General features: G+C 41.3%; 1 protein-coding gene across 3 annotated transcripts in view; it reads right to left on the bottom strand.

Annotated features, from left to right (window-relative positions):
- The window catches only part of CADPS2 (calcium dependent secretion activator 2), a 561,163-nt gene that overhangs the window by 226,471 nt on the left and 315,497 nt on the right, over positions 1-19,195 (bottom strand). The gene's annotated exons all lie outside the window — the stretch shown is intronic.

Here is a 19,195-nt window from a genome sequence, read left to right on the forward strand (position 1 = left end):
GCAGGCCTTGGGGGGCCCTCGTGTGGGGCGTGTGCCTAACCTCCAATTGTGTACATTTGACATTGAGTGAAGGCCTGATGAACTAATCACCTGTCACCAGAATTCTGAGAGTGCTTGTTACCCCTAACCAAAGTAACTGAAGGAGGAACACACTGTATGATGGAACTTCTGCTCTGAGAACTGGATATTCAAACGTGTTTCGGGACAGTACTCAGGTTGCTCTATTTATGAGCTAATGCTATTGGAAACCTCTGGACAGGACTTCTGAAACAGCCTGGTTAATTTTCCATGGACTAAGAAAATATAAAACCCCGAGCAATCCTGAGGGGGCTTTTTCGTTGCTTAGTTTGGTTGCTCTGTGTCTGTACTTTTCCTTCTTACTGCTGCAGGTTACAGGTCTATTTGACGTAAGGGTTATTGAACATAAGACCATGATGTTTCTTGGATTTAACACACCCCAGAGTCTTGAGTTTGGTCTTTGCCTGATCATCTTTCTGTTGATTTCCATTATTTGGAGAGAAATAAAAAAGCCATCTGAAAAGCAAACCTTCCTCTCTGATCCAATCTGTCCTAAGGTGCACCAGGAACTTTGGCCTGAAGCTAATGGCAAACACTACCTACCATCCACTTGACTATAAAAAAGAAATATTGCACTGAATCTATTTTATTGCCATTCCCTTCTCCTTCCCTTTCATGAGTATATCTTCTTATGTATGTGTTTGACTGAGGAAATTGACTTGACAAAACTAACACCTTTGTGAATAAAGCTGAGAATGTTTTGGCTTCAACCTAATTACCATGTATATTATTTTTAAAAAGAATGGTTTAGGAAGAAAAGCTGATTTTGCATTGCAATTTCTCCCTGAATGTTTAAGTAAATAAAGACAGAATTGTTGACATTACATCTCTTTATCCAGAGCATCTGCCCAGAGCCTGCTAAATTAGTTCATAGTGTTGGTGTCCTGTTGGACCCCCGCACTGTGACTGGGTGCTCAAATAGCCATGGCTGAAAATTAAGCCTCCTTCTCTCTGTAGCTAGCCAGAAAAATGTAGCCCAAACTATCAGACTCAGAGCTGACTATGGCGAGCCATGAATTTATGACCTTGGAGCTTGATTATTATAACTTGTAGTTAAGAATAAGACTTCCTACCCCGAAAAAAGCTCCAAATGGTATAGAAAGTAGAAGCTTGAGGCTGTTAGATAACACAGGTCACTGTGAGCATCACCCTGGTGCTCTGTTCTGAGCATTATCTCCGTTGAATACAGAGGCCACTTTAGTCAGAAGAACTACTAAGAGGGAAGGACTGAAAAACCCATGCATCAACTGCTAGAGAAGGTCCCTTCTCTTTTTACTGCCTAGTCCCAAAGCCCCAATTTATTTACAATTCATAGTGCAGGGAAGTAATATATACCTACTATTTATCTATTTTGTGTGGTGTTCAGATTCCATGGTGACAGGTGGTATAAAAGAACCTAGATAAATATAAATGAAGGATTGTGATTAACTAATATACAGAACTGTTTTACAGTTTAAAACAGTATTATTTAGGAACTCTGAGATTGTTATGGTTGTCAGACAATTATGCATTTACCAAAGAATAGGGTGTGCTAGTTCTTTTTGCTTGATGTAACAAAATTCCTGTCATGTAAAATAATAGCACGTGTGCGCCATCTGTCCATAATTCTGGGAGGGAAGGGGATAATGAAAGACTGCCATCTAGCCTCAAAGGTCAATTAGCATAGGAATAGCTTGTATATTCTTAAACTCTGCCCCTGGTTATTTTCACAACTTTTAATAGAAGATTATTTGAAATGATACACAGATATGTATTAAGTGCCCATTATTGGATTTGTTCTTGCTCTGCAACAGCTTTTTGGGATATAAGGTAACTTCAAACTGAACACAGTATTCAAGATTAATACATAATTGTTCTATATAAACCCCAAATAATCTTTTCCATCATTTTTCTACACTATTCTTAATAAAATAACAACATCTTATTTGCAGTTCTAACCATAGTTGTTGTCATAAATATGAAGGGAAGGGTAAACACCTTTAAAATCCCTCCTGGCCAGAGGAAAAACCCTTTCACCTGTAAAGGGTTAAGAAGCTAGGATAACCTCGCTGGCACCTGACCACAATGACCAATGAGGAGACAAGATACTTTCAAAGATGGAGGGGGGAGAAACAAAGAGTTTTTAGCTGTCTGTGTGATGCTTTTGCCGGGGACAGGAATGGAGTCTTAGAACTTAGTAAGTAATCTAGCTAGAGATGCGTTAGATTCCGATTTCTTTAAATGGCTGAGAAAATAAGCTGTGCTGAATGGAATGGCTATTCCTGTTTTTGTGTCTTTTTGTAACTTAAGGTTTTGCCTAGAGGGATTCTCTATGTTTTGAATCTAATTACCCTGTAAGGTATTTACCATCCTGATTTTACAGAGGTGATTCTTTTTACTTTTTCTTCTACTAAAATTCTTCTTTTAAGAAACTGAATGCTTTTTCATTGTTCTTAAGATCCAAGGGTTTGGGTCTGTGGTCACCTATGCAAATTGGTGAGGATTTTTATCAAACCTTCCCCAGGAAAGGGGGTGTAACGTTTGGGAGTATTTTGGGGGGAAAGACGTTTCCAAACAGACTCTTTCCAAATTATATCCCTGTTAGACGTTTGGTGGAGGCAGCGAAAGTCCAAGGGCAAAAGGTAAAATAGTTTGTACCTTGGGGAAGTTTTAACCTAAGCTGGTAAAAGTAAGCTTAGGAGGTTTTCATGCAGGTCCCCGCATCTGTACCCTGGAGTTCAGAGTGGGGAAAGAACCCTGACAGTTGTGCACTGAACTATCCAGTTTTCCTGAGAGGCTGCAACTAGTTTACAAACCCCGTGTGTAAGACTGGTTGGAACAACTTCTTCCAATGTATACTGCCAATTCCCTTTTCTTGTGTATGTTGAATTTAACCTGCCATTGTGATGCCCAATTACTTAAATCTTTAATAATCTAAATAATTTTGTCATAGGCAATTTTTCTCACTTTTCTATACACCTGATCCTCTAGTTCATCAATATACAACACTAGATGTAGTGCCCTGAGGCACTCTTATCATTGTACGGAGGAGTACCTATTAATTAAAAAGAAAATATATGTATAAATAATGTTAAGATTACTAAAACTGACAAAAGCCAGAATATACAGTATTAATGTCAACTTCCAATGGTCCACTTACACCCAGGCATTAAAATAAGAACAGGTATTCAGGATGGAGTACAAACCATTACATTCAAATATTTTAAATTTTTGTTGGCTTATGTCATAACAAAGTATGTTTAAATACTTCTGAGTACTTAATTTCACTCTATAAAAGAGAAAATTCTGTGTTGAAAGTTTTTAGATGTGTGCCATTGTCAATCACATCTCATCCACTCCACCAATAATATCAGCTTCAGTGTACCATTTGCCTGCTTCCCTGTCAAATGTCTCAGGGCCTTTTTGCATGTCACTCTCTATTCAAGTCATAGTAACACCTACCTCCTACATAGCACTTTGCATCTGTAGATCTCAAAGTGCTTTACAAAGGTGGTAAATATCATTATCCCATTTTACAAATGGGGAAACTGAGGCACATAGGGGTGAAATGACTTACCCAACGTCACCTAGCCTGATATTCGCAGAGCTGGGGCTAGAATCCATATCTCCCAAATCCCAGTCCAATGTTCCAGCTACTAGAAAACACTACACTACCCAAGTCCTGGCCCACCAAGACATTACCTTCTCCTCATTCAAATCCCTTCTTAAGAACTTGCTTCTTCCTTGATGCCCACCAGTGAGTCTACAACAATAATAGTTATTCAGCACAAATTCTGAACTACCAAGATGGGCACATCCTAAACTTAGTAAACATGTGATTGCAATGCTGTAGCCCTTATCTCTACACCCCATCCCCCTTACTGCCCACCCCTCATACTTGTTGGGTCACACCCCTAAAATTAAACTAACCTTTTCAGGGCAAGGCCATGTGCCTTTAACACTGACCTAGAGAGACCTTCTCTAGCAGTGGAGATTCCTTCTCTCCTATGTTTTCCCAGTGCCTAGACCAGCTATTTGGGCTGGACATTGGCAGGCAGATTTCAGCTCAGGTGTGTATCACTGAATTTACATCTGTTTGGTGAAAACTTTTGCAGTTCTCTAGATAACACACTAGGATATGTTATGCAAGAAAATATCAGCAAAGGGTCCTGTGAAACTGAAAACTACAGCTATGGAAGTATGTCTCTTTCAGGGCAACAGAAATAATCAGTTAGCAACTTTATGTTAATAATCCTCCCCACAAGTTTTAGAAATGTCTCATGAGAAGATGCTGATCGGGACTAGCTCCATAATGAAAATGTATATCTTGAGAAACAAGCACAATATGTGCCATATTTTATTTTAGCTAAACTTAGGGATTTGATCTTTCTGATGTTATTATGTGGAAATTTGAATGTCTGCCCAGAAGCAATGTTATGAGATAAATACACTATGTGCCAGACAGATTATGCAAGGGGCAGCAGAGGCTGTAAGTAACAACAGATCATTTATTAACTTTCTGCAATATTACATACAAATCTCAATACTTATCAGTGACAAGTGGTTCGGAGTCCTGGGAACATTAACAGACATTTATGGCAGTTATATTCAGTTTCATTGAGACCCCTGAATTCTCAAAAACATCTTCAGATTCCCCCTAGCAACCCTTCTGCTTTCCACAGAGTGGCAGTATTTCTGGGGGAAAATAAATACAACCATCCATATCTGAATCTAGTAAGAAAGATGCATTGCCGCTAATTTCAGAATACTTGTTAACAGTTTTCTGTTGAAAAATATCTTTCACAATTCCCGGGGTTTCCATGTGAGGCTCACCCAATATTACTTACTAAAGAGGTAGAAACTCTATATAATTCATCTGGGAATAAGGATTTGTTTCAAAACATCTTCTCTATTATGTTTGAGGATGTACTGAGAGTCAACTTCAAACAGATATTCAGCCAAAATTCAGATAATCTGCATCAGATGCATAATGTTTCAAAATCTATTCAAAACTGAATACTTAGGTAGCACCACTACTGCCCAATAGAACCTGGCATGGCTGGAAGCACTGAATGTTTCTTGTACACACCCTACCCTCATACATTACCCCTCCTCCTCTGCCTCCCGTCTCAGTGATAGAATACCCAGTTATTCCCTCTCACAGTTGTTCCTCTTCCAACTCTCCCCTGCTCTGGTTAGACCAACTTCCTGCTCAGGACTGAAGTTGGAAACCAGGGCTAACTACAAGCTTGACGTTGACTTATAGACTCTAGTGCAGCTTCCTCTCTCAATTCTCTGACAGATCTGATTATCTTGCTTAACCATTTATGGCAATTGAGTATCCAGAGTACGTGTCTAACCTTTCAACCATATGTTAATTAACTTTACTTTTTAGAAACCAGAAAAATCAATAATTTTGTATTAAAAAGTAATTATTTTCAGAACTATTAATTACCAAAACGTGTAAATAGAAAATGAGAATTACAACCTTTAAATAGGAGTACTGATGGACTGAAATTCCAAAGCAAAATTAGAGAGACAGTCTGGAGTTCAATATTTTCATGCTGTCATAATGAAAGTAGCAAGTTATCAATAAAATAGATTTTATTAATTGATCTTTAAATATTTATGGTAAATAGGCCCAATGGCATGTGATGGGATGTTAGATGGGGCGGGATCTGAGTTACTACAGAGAATTCTTTCCTGGGTATCTGGCTGGTGAATCTTGCCCATATGCTCAGGGTTCAGCTGATCGCCATATTTGGGGTTGGGAAGGAATTTTCCTCCAGGGCAGATTGGAAAAGGCCCTGGAGGTTTTTCGCCTTCCTCTATAGCATGGGGCACGAGTCACTTGCTGGAGCATTCTCTGCTCCTTGAAGTCTTTAAACCATGATTTGAGGACTTCAATAAACTCAGACATAGGTTAGAGGTTTATTGCAGGAGTGGGTGGGTGAGATTCTGTGGCCTGCATTGTGCAGGAAAAAAGATCAGATTAGATGATCATAATGGTCCCTTCTGACCTTAATATCTATGTATCTATGTAAATATAATTAAAATCAAGTGCTATGCCTGCTATGTATCTATGTAAATATAAACAAAAATCAAGTGCTATGCCTGCTACTGTAGAGTTCAACCCAGAACAAAAACCAAACCTAGTGTACCGATTGGAAGTTAGTAGTAAACATAACTTGCTGATTTGTTAACAGTGAACCTTATTATCATAACCCAGACAGAATTTTTTTATGGCAATTAATTGAAATTCTACTATAGAATTTGCATTTTTAAAGACTGAGTAAAAATGATTTATTTTATCATTGCATATAAATTGCTTACATAGCCAAATGCTATTTTAACTATACGTGATCAATAGTAATGCCAGTGAGAGGAAAAAAGTATCAGAAAGACAGCATAATAAGGAAAGTGAAATTCCCATAAACCTCATAGTGGCCTGGGGTAAAATTTTCATATGTATCTAAGACCCTGTGGTTGTGCATAGGGTATCTGCAGCTAGATGCTGCAGTGAAAGGCAAGCTGTGTGCACACTCATTGCAGTGTGTAGATTACATGTAGCAATGAAAGGTTCTGGCAGGGGTGCAGCAGGGAACTGCTGGAACGTTTCCCCAGTGCTGGAGCCTTTCACTGCAGTGAGGGACGTTCTCTGGCAGTGGGGAGGCAAAGGGGAAAGGCTCTGGCTGTACAACACTACACTGCTAAAAACAGCAGTGTAGACATGGGAGGCACTGCCTGCGTATCTAGAGAGCCATGTGGGATATATAATCTAGGGTTCAGGCATGTACAGTACTCTACTCGCCTAAGCACTGCCTCACTGTCTGCACTAGTCTTACTACCCGTGCTAGCTGGGCATGCAGTGTCTGTACATTGTATGCTGCCATAATATAGACCTACCTAAGTGACTTAGGAGGCTAAGTCCCATTTTCACAGGTTACTTAAGAAGGTAGGAACCTAAGTTTTACTGAAAGTTAATGAAACATAGGCTCCCAGGTCACTTAAGTACGCAAGGTTTGAATTATTGTTTCAAAACTTGTGACTTAGCCAGCAGAAATGGTACCGAAGCCCATATCCTGATTCTTGCGCACTTGCCTAAAACCACCTAAATAGGGGTTAAATTTGATTACGTATTTTCTTTACATTTGTTTTGCTTGAAGATTTTCGAAGTCGGGGGGGTGGGGGGAGAGAACTGACAAAGATGGATACTGAATGGTTCTTTGTCCTCAGTTTGAGCAAAGAATTTTCATATCTCCCCCCTCCCCCATGCCGGCCCGAAATAATGTTAAGTTTGTTTATTAGTGAGAAATGTATTCCCAGTAGTATAGTGGAAAAATAATCTTTGCAACTGAATGGAGAATTAAACAGATTGAACGTCAGGTACATTACAATAGCTTCTAAAGTGTTAGGAAGGGATATTGAAGATGCTGGATGCAAAATATTTTGTGTTGTTGTAGTCATGTTTGAAACTACTACACAACTTCTGGTTCCTAAGAGAGGAATTTTTGCTGACGGTCTTTGCTTACCTGGAAATTGAATTCTGTTTATTTTATCATTTGCCTTTGGGTGGGCAACTTTGTTTGTATAAACAGATGATTCAACAACTGTAATTCTACTTTACCCCTATTCGTCATAGCCAAGAGAAAGTCCTGAAACTTTGGGTTTAAATTAATCATGTCTCATTGTGTGATATGAAGTAATACACGTCTCTATTTGGGTTTGTGAATACAGATCATATGGTGCTGAGAATGGGTCAGGAAGGTGTATCAGTATTGTTTCTATTTGATTTCAGAATGAGTAGCCAACTCTTAAAATGGATTCATTTGAGTGGTTTCATTTTGCAGCAGTCTCAAATCAGTTACATTGAGAATAATTCTTGTGTTCAGATCACCCAGCTGGACTTCAAGTTACCCAGATGATTGTATTTCTGCTCATTCCACTGGCCTGCTAGGACCTAGGTGACCTTCGGTAAGCACTATATAAGAGATAGGTATTATTATTGTTCAGAGAAACTTCAACATCCATGAGGCTTTTCTGGGTTGACTCATGATCTGCCTGGTAGCCATGAAAACCATTGTCCCACATTTCTTTTTCTTCACACCAACATCTGCAAAGAAATCAGGAGACCTCAGATCTTTTCTCAGCTCTGCCACTGACTTACTCTGTCAGTCACCTCTGTGCCTCAGTGTCCCCATCTGTAAAACACAGATAATTATATTACCTTCCTTTGCAAAGTACATGTATATCTATGATCAAAAAGCACCATCAAAGGGTTCAATAAAATTACTTACCTTTTAATTCTACTTGTTATGAGATTTTCATCCTTGGTGTTAGTTCCTTGGAGTGAGATTGGCAGATTTCCCCTAGCTTTTAACATTTTTTGATCCTTCATGGCAGCAGTAGTATGTGTGTGCATGTGAAAGAGAACCATATCTTGTACTAGAACTCAGGTGCTACCGTTGCTGAGCATAACTGTTGCACTCCAAATTTTCCAGTCAGTTCTAACTGCATGAATAGACAGCTCTCTCAAAAGGTTAACAAATTCAAGATAACCCTCATAAGGTTCAAAAATGCCTCAGAAAATAATGAAAAACAAGGTGCAAGAGAAAATACACCTCCAGAAAGGCAACATCCAAAACACAGAAGAGGTGGGCTGGTGAGTGACAATTCTGAAAGATACGTTCAGAGAAGCAGAATGATAGGGTAAGTAATGCTCCGACGATATCATCTGTCTAGAATTCTTACTACTGAAGAGTATAAATTTTAAAAGATGTCCCAAAAGAAAAATGAGAGCAAAGATGCAACAAGCCACAACAATATGGCCAATGCTAATAACACGAAAAGTGAGGGAGTTTTACACACACATACACACACACAGTTTTTATATATAATTACACACATACAAACACAGAGGACCAAGAAACCTCTTTAAAATTCAGCATTAATAACAACAATCAAAAGTCTGTAGAATGAGAGAGGAATCCAGGAAAAAAAACAAGACAGACATGGGAGAATTGATAAGGGACATCTCAAGAAAAAGCAAAACAAAACATTTAGGGGGTGAAAGTTTTGCCTCCTGTATCTTGGAAACAATTTCTGGAGCGCTGAGACAGAAATGCAATATCCAATTCAAGCAATAATGCTTTGTAAACATAATGCTGTTTGGGTTTTGCTTTTTTACATTTGTTTTTATTCTTTTTCCTTTTAGATGAGACTACTAATTATTATTTGTTCTGCATTTATTTCTTGAACAAGTTATTTGAAAAAACTTCACTGTTCCTATTTTCATTCTAAACTGACAGCGACAGAGCAATACCTTCTATTAGCCACTAGGCTATGCTAAAAGATCATTCAACTGATCCAAAATATTTCCCTTGTAAAAATAATCCAAATTACAAATCCATCTATTCAGTCATGTAATGATGTACACTAAAAGAAAACGTATTAGACAGGGGAAAACTACTTACATTATTAAGCAAAGTAAGACAATAGGACTGATGTGTCTGCCTCCTTTAGTTCACAACCCCACACAATGAAGTGATGAGTTAGAAAGGGAAAGACCAAATTGGCACACATTGTGTCTTCAGTATAATCTCTTTTCTAACTTAGCTATCATATCTTCATATGGCTACACAGCTTTCAAAATAGGCTTTTTAACATGATACGTTTCGGCTCAGAAGTTTTTGGAAAATCTAAAATCATAATGGAAACATTTTAATAGAGATTTTAATAAAAGTAAAACTTTAGCAAAATATGAACTCAGTACTTTGCAATGGTGGGACAACACTTTATCTAGAAGGCTCTACAACCTTTGGCAAGTAGAAGGTTGCCACATTCCATGAATACAAAATACAGATTCTTAGTGACAGGAAAAAAGAATTTTAAAAAATTCATAAGTTACTAGTATCTGGAGTTCTTCAAGAAGACTGCCTCACAAATCCACATTGCTGGCTTGCATTCACCTCAGACTGTACAGAACCTTCTAGCTAGTAGCATTTGTTAGGGCCAGGCACACATGTGCGTGTGGCATCAAATGCTTGGATTAAGTGTGTAAAAAAAGGGGGGGGGGATTTAAATGCCCTTTGGTTTCTTTCACTCTTTCAAATATCCATTCAGGAAAGACTTTAAAAAAAAAAAAAAAAAAAAAAAGATGAGTCCGAAGGCTAAGCTTATTACAAGCTTATATCACTGCCATTTATTCTTTTCAACCTATTACAGAGGGTTTCATAGATGAGCCACTGGGTGTTTTCTCAAACAAGTTCTTTACAAACTTTATTAACTGGCGTAACACTATAACACAGCTTTTTGATGGTACCAACGTAAACACTATTATCAAAAATATGTAGCTGACAACAGTCATTGGGTTTTTGTGAGTTAAAAGCATCAGAGTTGCGGATAACTGCAAATGAAATCCACAGCAATCCTGAGACTTGAGCATTTTTATTAAGTTTTATTGTAAAAAAAATCAATTCATATACACAAAACTATTCAAAGTTTACAATATTGTTAGGAGTATCGCTATGTATCATGACTATGACTACCCAATGAAAGAGCAAGATTTGAAGAAGGTGCAGTCTAAAATACTGATTACTTAACTTCTTAATATGTTATAATTTAAACGGGAGCAATTGTGGAATGAGACGCTACCCATCAAATATAAATGCAAGATATGCACTATGGACTGGAATGGACTTTGAAGCATTTCATCATATCCCCTTTATTAGTCAAGGGAACCAAAGCTGAAGAAAGTCAGAAACTGTTCCATTCCCAGGGAAGTCTTCACAGCTTGCTCAGGGAACAAGTGATTGTAAACCAGAGATCAACCTGGGCCATGGCAGTGCCTTGATGCCTCCAACAGTCTTGATTTGTACCTGCTAAATTCACCAAAATTTATGGAATCCCCATATCTATTACTGTCATTAGGATCTATTTTCCCAACTGTCAAATTAGTATGATTAAAATGTATCAAACTGGTTAGGAGAGGTATATACTAAAGCTAGTATGAAAGTGTTTTGAGATAGTCAGTTGAAATGCACTACATAAAACATATAATGCACTTATCTCCAATAAATTCGACATGAATCTTATACATTTGGTAGTTAGAATCTAAGTTAACTAGTTCAAAGATTGGTCAGGGATAACAAGTGAGAGACAACTGCAAGAAAATAAACTGATTTTCCATCTCCAGTTCTCATTCTTACTTTATATTACAAACAAGAAAACTATGTTAAGAGAACCTCATTAAAGTTGTAAAGTCAAGCACCCAAAAGTTAGGAAATGCCAGAGTTGAGGTTGCCTGTGGAACCTTAATTTGGCCCCTTTCATAGAATCATAGAACTGGAAGTGACCTTGAGAGGTCATCTAGTCCAGTCCCCTGCACTCAAGGCAGCACTAAGTATTATCTAGACCGTCCTTGATAGGTGTTTGTCCAACTTTCTCTTAAAAATCCCACCACCTCCCAAGGCAATTTATTCCAGTGCTTAACCACTCTGACAGTTAGGAAGTTTTTCCTAATGTCCAACCTATACCGCCCTTGCTGCAATTTAACCCCATTGCTTCTTGTCCTATCCTCACAGGTTAAGAAGAACAATTTTTGTCCCTCCTCCTTGTAAAAACCTTTTATGTACTTGAAAAGTGTTATGTCCCCTGTTAGCCCTGGTCTACACTACAGGGTTAGGTTGAATTTAGCCACGTTAGGTCGATTTTTTAATGAATGTGTCTACACAAGCAACCCTGTTCCATTGACCAAAAGGGCTCTTAAAATTGACTTCTGTACTCCTCCTCAGTGAGGGGAGTAGTGCTAAAATTGACCTTGCTGGGTCGAATTTGGGGTAGTGTGGATGCATATCAATGTTATTGGCCTCCGGGAGCTATCCCAGAGTGCTCCAATGTGACCGCTCTGGACAGCACTCTCAACTCTGATGCACTAGCCAGATACACAGGAAAAGCCCCAGGAACTTTTGAATTTCATTCCCTGTTTGGTCAGTGTGGCCAGCTCAGCGGCACAGGTGATCATGCAGTCCCCCTAGAATTGCAAACGAGCTCCAGCATGGAGCGAACGAGAGACACTGGATCTGATTGCTGTATGGGGAGAAGAATCTGTGCAGGCAGAACGCCGATCAAAAAGAAGAAATGCTACTATATATGCCAAGATCGCACAGGGCATGATGGACAGAGACTACGATGGACACACAGCAGTCCCACATGAAAGTCAAGGAGCTCAGGCAAGCCTACCAAAAGACAAAGGAGGCAAACGGCGGCTCTGGGTCAGAGTCCCATACGTGTTGCTTCTATGGTCAGCTGCATGGCATTCTAGGGGGGGATCCTACCACTACCCCACCACTGTCCGTGGACACCTGCAAGGCAGGAGTCTCACACAACATGGAGGAGGATTTTGTGGATGAGGAGGAGGAGAATGCACAGCAGGCAAGTGGTGAATCTGTTCTCCCAGGCAGCCAGGACGTCTTCATCACCCTGGAGCCAATACCCTCCCAAGGCGGGATCCCCGACCCTGAAGGCAGAGAAGGCACCTCTGGTGAGTGCACATTTGTAACTAAACACAATTGCTTTTAACCCCTGTAATGTAATGTTTCATTTGCCCTGAAGAATTGGGATGCATTCGCAGCCAGTACAGCTATTGGAAAAGTCTGTTAACGTGTCTGGGGATGGAGTGGGAATCCTCCAGGGACATCTCCATGAAGCTCTCCCGGAGGTACTTTGAAAGCCTTTGCAGGAGGTTTCTCGGGAGGGCTGCCTTATTTCATCCTCCGTGGTAGGACACTTTACCATGCCAAGCCAGTAGCAAGTAGTCTGGAATCATTGCAGCACAAAGCATGGCAGCGAATAGTCCTGGGTTTTGGTTGCATTCAAGCAACATTAGGGCTATGTCTTCCTGTGTTAGCCTCAGGAGAGTGATATCATTCATGCTCACCTGGTTGAAATAGGGGAATTTTTGTAAGGGAACAGTGAAAGGACACCGTTCATGCTAGGCTGTTTGCACTCGGCTAAAAGGGATCATCCCTGAGAAAAGCCATGCAGCAGAGGGAGGGTGAAGGGATCATCCCAAATAGCCACGCAGAGGAGTGGACGGAGATGTGCGCTGCACATCCACCCAAAAACCGCAGCCGCTCCTTTTAAATGGCAAACCCAACCGTCATTGCTTGCTATGAGAAAGGACGGTGCTGCAATTTGAAAACATTCCCACATGTTATGAAGGCGTTAGAAGCCAAACCTGCGTACCCTTTGGCTTACCTTGGCTGCCTGGAAACCAAATTCTGTTGCCCAGCCATGTGTGATGTGTCACCATACCGGCAGGCGCTCAATATAAAAGGTAAAATGCGACCTTGTACCTAAAGCACATGTGCTGTCCACTGTGAATTGCTTGATTCACTGTGAAAGAGTCTCCCTTTTGTTCTCGGAAATGTATCATCTTAAATTTTACGCTCCCTTTTTATCCCCCGTGCAGGTGCAAATGTTTCTATGCTCCCATTATCATCTCCGTCCCTGAGGTTATCGCAGATTAGAAGGCGAAAAAAACGCATTCGCGATGACATGTTTTCCGAGCTCATGCAGTCCTCCTGCATTGATAGGGCACAGCTGAATGCATGGAGGCATTCAGTGGCAGAGTCCAGGAAAGCATTAAGTGAGTGCGATGAGAAGAGGCAGGATGCAATGCTGAGGCTAATGGGGGAGCAAACGGACATGTTCAGGTGTCTGGTAAAGCGGCAGGAAAGCCAACAAGAGCACAGATCGCCGCTGCATCCACTGTACAACCACCTGCCATCCTCCCCAAGTTCCATATCCTCCTCACCCAGAGGCCCAAGAACACGGGGGCGGGGGGAGGCTCCGGGCACCCAGCAACTCCACTCCAGAGGATGGCCGAAGCAACAGAAGGCTGGCATTCAAAACAGTTTTGATTTGTCATGTGGCTACAATAAGCAATGTGGCTTTGTCCTTCCCTCCTCCCCCTCCCCACCCGGGCTACCTTATCAGTTATCTCCCCTTTTTTTAAATTAATAAAGAAAGAATGCATGGTTTCAAAACAATAGTGACTTTATTTTCTTTGCCAGCTGTGATTGAAGGGGGGAGGGTGGTTGGCTTATAGGGAATAAAAATCAACAAAGGGGGCAGGTTTGCATCAAGGAAAAACACACACAACTGTAACACCGTAGCCTGGTCAGTCATAAAATTGGTTTTCAAAGCCTCTCTGATGCATAGTGTGCCTACCTGGGCTCTTCTAATTGCCCTGGTGTCTGGCTGTTCAAAATTGGCAGCCAGGCAATTTGCCTCAACCTCCCACCCTGCCATAAATGTCTCCCCCTTACTCTCACAGATATTGTGGAGCACACAGCAAGCAGCAATAACAATGGGAACGTTGGGTTGCGCTGAGGTCTAACCTAGTCAGCAAACAGCGCCAGTGAGCTTTTAAACGTCCAAAGACACATTCTACTGCCATTCTGCACTTGCTCAGCCTGTAGTTGAACTGCTCCTTATTACTGTGCAGGCTGCCTGTGTATGACTTCATGAGCCATGGGAGCAAGTGGTAGGGTGGGTCCAAGGATAACTATTGGCATTTCAACATCCCCAACAGTAATTTTATGGTCTGGGAAGTAAATCCCTTCTTGCAGTTGCTCAAACAGCCCGGAGTTTCTAAAGATGTGAGCGTCATGCACCTTTCCTGGCCATGCCACGTTGATGTGAAACATCCCTTGTGATCTACAAGTGCTTGCAGCACCATTGAAAAGTACACTTTGCGGTTTATGTACTGGTTGGGAAGGTGGTTCCGCCTATCGCCCCACTGTAATGGAAACCCATTGCAGCAAAGCCATCCACTATGACCTGCACATTTCCCAGAGTCACTACCCTTGATAGCAGAACGTCAGTGATTGCATTGGCTACTTGAATCACTGCAGTCCCCACAGTAGATTTGCCAACTCCAAATTGATTCCCAACTGACCGGTAGCAGTCAGGTGTTGCAAGCTTCCACAGGGCTATGGCCACTTGCTTCTCAACTGTCAGGGCAGCTCTCATCTTGGTATTCCTACACTTCAGGGAAGGGGAAAGCAACTCACAGAGTTCCAGGAAAGTGGCCTTACGTATGTGAAAGTTTCGCAACCACTGGGAATCATCCCATACCTGAAAGACTATGCGGTCCCACCAGTCTGTGCTTGTTTGCTGGGCCCAGAATCGGCGTTCCACTTTATCAACCAGCCCCACTGCTGCCATGATGTCCCAGTTGCCACATCCCATGCTTTCAGGAATGTCTGTGTCCACGTCCTCCTCACAATCGTCCTTGTGCTGCCGTCTCTTAGCCAGGTTCTGCACATACTGCAGTATAACGTACAAGGTGTTTACAATGCTCGCAACAGCAGCGGTGAGCTGAGCGGGCTTCATGCTTGCCGTGCTATGGTGTCTGCATGGGTAACCCAGGAAAAAAGGTGCGAAATGATTGTCTGCCGTTGCTTTCACGGAGGGAGGAAGGGAGGGAGGCAGGGGAGACTGACTAAATGTACCCAGAACCACCCAAGACAATGTTTTTGCCCCATCAGGCATTGGGAGCTTAACCCAGAATTACAGTGGGCAGCGGAGACTGCGGGAAAGTTTCCCACAGCACACTGCTCTGTGAGTCGACGCTAGCCAGGGTAGTGAGGATGCACTCCGCCGACTTAATGCGCTTAGTGGGGACATACACAATTGACTGTATAAAATCGATTTCTAAAAATTGACTTCTATAAAATCGACCTAGTTTCGTAGTGTAGACATACCCTCAGTCTTCTCTTCTCCAGACTAAACAAATCCAGTGTTTTCAATCTGCTTTCATAGGTCATGTTTTCTAGACCTTTCATCATTTTTGTTGCTCTTCTCTGGACTTTCTCCAATTTGTCCACATCTTTCCTGAAATGTGGTGCCCAGAACTGGACACAGTACTCCAGTTGAGACCTAATCAGCATGGAGTGTGAGAATTACTTCTCGTGTCTTGCTTACAATACTCCTGCTAATACATCCCACAATGATGTTTGCTTTTTTTGCAACAGCGTTACACTGTTGACTCATATTTAGCTTGTGATCCACTATGACCCCCAGATTCCTTTCCGCAGTGCTCCTTCCCAGACAGTCATTTCCCATTTTGTACGCGTGCAACTGATTATTCCTTCCTAAGTGGAGTATTTTGCATTTGTCCTTATTGAATTTCATCCTATTTACTTCAGACCATTTCTCCAGACCAGTTTGTCCAGATCATTTTGAATTTTAATCCTAACTTCCAAAGCACTTGCAACCCCTTCCAGCTTGGTATCGTCCACAAACTTTATAAGTATACTCTCTATGCCATTATCTAAATCATTGATGAAAATATTGAACAGAACCAGACCCAGAACCAATCCCTGTGGGACCTCACTCGTTATGCCCTTCCAGCGTGACTGTGAACCACTGATAACTACTCCCTAGGAACGATTTTCCAACCAGTTATGCACCCACCTTATAATAGCACTATCTTTGTGCATATGCCTTCTGATAACAGTCTTTAATTACACAATCATATATGTTTTCCTACCGACCCTTCTCTGATTCAGTGCCGAGGATGGATACTGATCACTTAATAAGCAGCTATTCAATATTTGGTTTTCTCCTCACTGTTCCATGTATGGCTCTAGACCTTATTTACTGCACGCTCGTCAAACCTGCTCAGAAAACAGAATTATTAAATTAATTACTATTCTATGGTATTCCTAACAATAGTATGTGGTGCTTCACAAACATCAATGAATTTATCTTCACAATATCCCTGTGAGATGAAGAGGTCTTGTTTTTTTCATTTTACAGAGTGGGGACTGAAGCACGGAGAGATTAAGGTCAAAAGTATCCATTAACTTGTAATGCCCTATTTGAACGCGCAGGACCTGACGTTTCAGAGTACTCCGTAGTATTTAGCACCTCCTATGTTCAAAACACTGTTCCCACAGATTTCAGTTGCAATTGTAAGTCCTCAGCACTTCTGCAGATCAGACCCAGATTTCTCAGTTCAGACACCCAGAGAAACAGGAACACAAAATTAATGACCACATGTGAAAAGTCTGGTTTAAGTGACTTGCCCAGAATCACACAGGAACTCTTTGGAAGAGGCAGGGTTAGAATCTAATTTGCCAGCACAGTATTCAAGTTCCTTAACTATGACAACCTCCTTTCTACTTCAGCAACCTCCAGCCTGAGTCACGAAACACTTTCCAACTTTGTCAACAAAGGCAGAGGTCCTACAGATGTCACCCTTCTTTACTACACAGACCTAATCCTTCCCCAGAGGAGGTCCATCCAGTGTATCACATTGCATCCACATGAAGGGAATAAATTAGAGTTGCTTGAGTGCTTGAATTTGCCAACTTATTAATGTTCTTTTAACTAGGGATGTAAATATAGTTTAAAAAGTTAACCGTTTAAACTATTAAAATTCTATCATTTAAACAGTTAACTGATTAAAGGGAGAGGGGCTGGGGTTGCTCTGGCTGGTGAGGCAGGGGCTTGGGCTGGGGTCAGTTGGCCAGCTAGTGGGGCACGGCTGGAGTCTGGCTAGTGCAGCCAGGATCTGGGGTCCGGCCAGCAATGCCAGAAATTGGCGCTGCACGGCCGGGGCCAGAGTGGTGTAGCCAGGGGCTGAGGTCCGGCCGACATGGCCGGGTTTGGCGTGGCACGGCCATGGGCTGGCTGGTGCAGCTGGGGGTTAACGGTTAATGTCAGTTAACAGGGAAGCCTAATGCTTACCGATTAACTGGTTTTACATCCCTACTTTTAACATGTTTTTCTTAATAATGCCCTAATTATTAAAAAAAACCAAAACCCTGAAACCCCCCCAAGAAATTCCATCATGTGGCATCATATTGACACCCACAGCAGCAGATCTGGACCACCACACAGACTCCAGCCATGTGAGCTAATGGAGTAACTGATCTCAATAGTAGATCATCATCCTGTAGGTGGAAGCACTAAAGGGAGATGGAAACACACTTTGCCAGTTGGTTTCACAGATATTTTCTGAGAACAGAAGAATATTGAAACTCAGGAATCATGGGTTCTATTACAGGTTCTGAATGGAAATGTCTTCTAGTCTGCACAGACTCACTTCTGCCTGTCCCTTTGCCTTCCCTCCCCCTGAAGCTTGACCCCTTCTGCCCTGTCCCCTCCAACCTCTCCCCAACTTCCCACTCCTGGCTTCTTATCCCTGTCCTATTCTCCTTGACTACCCAGTCTCAGTTTCCAATTCTCAGACTTCTCATCCCATCATACTCTCCTTGCCCAGCCAGTCCCAGTTCCCCCTTCCCAGCTCCTCACCCAATGCATCTCTCCCCTAATGCCCCAGGCTCCTGAGCTCGGTCCCCTTGAACAACCAGTCCCAGTCTCCTTGCCCTACCAATCCCAAGTCTCATTCTTTGAAACAACAGAACCATTTGGGCTGACATTTTCACAAAAAAACCATCCTGAGGCAGACACGGGTCATGGAAAATTTCAGGCCATACGGTTAAAGTTTAGCAAAGTCAAAAGGAACTGAAAACTGTGTTATATAATAGGAAGTCTGGGGCATCCTTAATAATAGGCGACGACACCAGCCCTGTCTGAAATAGGCAAAATAGAGACAATAGGAAGTATTTCAGAAGAATTTAATAGCATACTCAATGCTAATTTATACAGTAACAATTAGAATCTAGAATGGTGTTCTTTTTCTGGAAACCTTCTGCCTTTTGTTTGCATTGTGTAGAAGGATAAAAAATATGCCTGCCGAACACTTTGTAACACTTGTAATTGAAGCCTTTTCCTTTTGCAGGAAACATTATTATTTTTGCAGTTGGGATGGGGGATGCTGGCCATGTGTTTTCATATTTTTTTTTATAATCCATTACACATAGCTCTAATGTAAGATATAAAAACAGGAAAATGTTCCTAAATTGGTACTATACTGCAAATATCCTTGAACCGAAATATTGAACATGAGAGGACAAACTTTTTGTGTTATAAATAGCACCACATTCACATACAAAATTTATTTTATTTTAATGGAAATTGTGTGCCACCTAGATATCAAGTATTTTAAAAATCATTATTAACTCTAAGCCTAACATTCAAGAACTGCTTTTTGTAAATGGCA

This window comes from Eretmochelys imbricata, chromosome 1 (assembly GCF_965152235.1).
Source record: "Eretmochelys imbricata isolate rEreImb1 chromosome 1, rEreImb1.hap1, whole genome shotgun sequence".
NCBI lineage: Eukaryota > Metazoa > Chordata > Testudines > Cheloniidae > Eretmochelys > Eretmochelys imbricata.